The sequence below is a fragment of the Cynoglossus semilaevis genome, chromosome 16 (assembly GCF_000523025.1).
Source record: "Cynoglossus semilaevis isolate Cse_v1.0 chromosome 16, Cse_v1.0, whole genome shotgun sequence".
Classification (NCBI taxonomy): domain Eukaryota; kingdom Metazoa; phylum Chordata; class Actinopteri; order Pleuronectiformes; family Cynoglossidae; genus Cynoglossus; species Cynoglossus semilaevis.
This window is the reverse complement of record NC_024322.1, coordinates 12,706,915-12,709,741: the sequence shown is the minus strand read 5'-3', so window position 1 is coordinate 12,709,741 and position 2,827 is coordinate 12,706,915. Positions and strand designations below refer to the sequence as shown.

The 2,827-nt window shown below is 42.1% G+C and overlaps 1 protein-coding gene across 8 annotated transcripts in view; it reads left to right on the top strand.

Moving 5' to 3' along the window:
- fmnl2a (formin-like 2a) overlaps positions 1-2,827 on the top strand; it is a 51,007-nt gene that overhangs the window by 20,758 nt on the left and 27,422 nt on the right. The gene's annotated exons all lie outside the window — the stretch shown is intronic.

Below are 2,827 nucleotides of genomic sequence, written 5' to 3'. Positions count from 1 at the left end.
TTTCATAGACCATACATTAAAAATGGCTTTATCTCCTCCCACAAGGTGAAAGTAGACCAGATCCAACCTGCTGGTCTCTAATGTGGTTTTTGAGAAATTGAGGCTTCATCTAACTTGATGTACATCAAATATTCTAGTGTAGAGTTTATGAGCTCAATCAATACGTTAAGTCTTGTTTTTTTAACTCAGTCAAATGATCTTGCTGTCTGTGTTAGTCTGACTTTTGTGTAATTTGTGTCAGTACAACTCCACTTGGAAGAAAAGTCGTTTTATAAAAGTGTGGTTTTCTTGTCTTTGACTGATGCAGACAGTCAGACTAATTACTCGCAGCATCGAGCGGCACTATTGCTATTATAAATCTCCGTCTTATGTCATCTTAGCAACCACTCAGTGCGTGTTTCAATGCAGTCTACGGATCAGAGTAAGTCATAGGAGGCGGAGCTCCACGCAGCAGACTATCAGCCAGCTTCCAGGCTTGGCCAGAGCCTTGTCTCACTGGCTGCAGTCAAAGAGCTTCATGGAGGGGGAGCTGCAGCACGGACTGTGTGATAAACAAATTAACCAGCGGCTTCTGCCAGAACAACAACAAATTGCTGAATAATTCACTTTGCACTGACTGGATTTCATCTGTTACTGGGAGTGTGTGCACACAGTGGATGGGACAAAAGTAGCATAGGGTTTTATGTACACACACACACACACACTCAACTAGGAAACTCCCACAGATCACTGCACATAAGGTTCATACATATTGAATTATATCTCTGTTTCTGATTTTCTAAACTGGGACATTTCTGTAGAGTTACCACCAGGACACCAGGAGGTGCCATAAACATGTTTCAGTTCATTGTCAAAAAAGTAAAAAGAATGACTAAAAAAAAGTCAAAAAAGTCAAACATGTTTCAGTTCATTGTCAAAAAAAGTAAAAAGAATGACTAAAATAAAAGTCAAAAAGTTCAGTTGGAGTTGTCTAATGTTTTTGTTTTTGTTTTTTAACAGTTAACTGTGTCATTTGACTAGAAAAAACAACTCGGGTTCATTTGAATCACATTGTATTTTTTTTTTTACACAATGCGTTCAGATAGCAGTCGCAGCAGCACAAGGTTTGAGGAGCCAAAATTCCACACGACATTACAAAGTGTGTCAGTGTGTACCGGGGCAGACTCAAGGTTAGAGATTAAGAATTACTGACAGCTGCTACAAATCTCAGGACAGGCCGTCTGCTCAGACAGGAAGTGCTGCAGATTTCTCGTGGATCTGGAGTGCTTTGAAACAGTGATTGACTTTTGTTGATGTGGTAACGTTCATAAATGAAGAAAATCTATGTTTTTAGTACTGGAACTGTTGTTATTTACATTCACTTATCAATTCAGTATCTGCCTTCACTTCTTTTCTGAACCGGTTCATGGGAGAGTTACAGCAGGCTTAGCCCCGCCCCTAAATACTTTAAATTCTTCTTATTATTATTTATTATTACTATTGTTGTTCTTGACATATGTTAGTGCTTTCTTCGCTTCCTTTCCTTTTGAACGTTCATCATCTGGAGCTTCATGGCTAACCTTTTGTTATGTCTTTACTAGAACATTCCTGTAGATGTCCTCAACCTCTCTTGGGTAACTTCACGCCTGGTTTCCTGACAGTTAATGTTTAGTCTCATCCACCCAGACAGTGTGGGATTGTTGGGAAATCATTTTGACTGTTCCTAGATTGCAAACCTGGAACAGTCATCTTACACACAGGAGTTTGATGGGACTGGAGAGAAACGAGGGGAAAGAGACTGGAAGGAAGGAGAGAGATGGGCTTGACATATGTTAGAAACAAAAAACGAGAGAGAGCATGGAGGAAAAAGAAAGAGTTATGGGCTTCTTTCTACATTCCGTCTCCATCCCCCTTTTTCTTCAAACTCAAACAATTGTGCCACTGTGAGAGAGCTGGAGGTCATTGCCTCTGCTTTCCATAGGCAGGAGCCGGTACATTCCTTGGAGCTGCTCTCAGCCAATAGGCAGCCAAGGAGGAAGAGCTCCAATCCAACTAGTCCCCAAGAATGTATCAGCCATTGATTTGTTTCCAGGATCACCCCTCCTGAGCTCGCACTCCCCAATATTTCTCCTGTTTTTCCCCTTCTTTTTCTCTTCCTCCTCCCCCATCACTGGCGTGTGTCCCGTCTCCCTACTTTCATTTTCCTTCGTGTTGCTTCACCCTCTCTTCCCAACTGTTGTTGCTTCCTTTCTCTTCCTGCTCTCATGGTGATGCAGCTGGTAGTACTTAAATTGTGGAGTGGAGTGCACATGGGGGCTGCTGAGGGGGGAGGGGGGGTGGGAGCCTGCGGGAGCCTGCCCAGTTTCCCTAAATATTCTCTGCTTTCCACAAAGACACACAAAAGGGCTCCTCCCTAATAAAAACACAGTCACACAGATAGAGCAGCTCTGGGAACAACTCACTTCTCTGAGCATGTTAATAATAGGTTGAGTTCAGTTCTCTTTATGATGCAACCTCATCATGGAAAAATGGTTGAGCTTCTCTTCTCCCTTACCCTCTTCTACTCTGTCTCCTCCTCTCCTCGTCCGTCTTCTTCTCCTTCCTCTTCTCATTTCGTCTTTGGTCAAGAAAAAGTCCAGCAACTTATTATTGTTTAAATACTCCTCCTCTTCTTCCCAAGTGAAACTGTATGTGTCAGATCTGTCAAGAATGTAGAAATGTCCACACAGTCAAAAATGTCTGTGTGAAAAATGACTTTACTCAACCATGAATATGCAAAGATTACAGTCAACAAAATGCCCTGTCAGTGTAATCTGGATGTTGTTCCAGTGCTGTTGGGACAACAAAC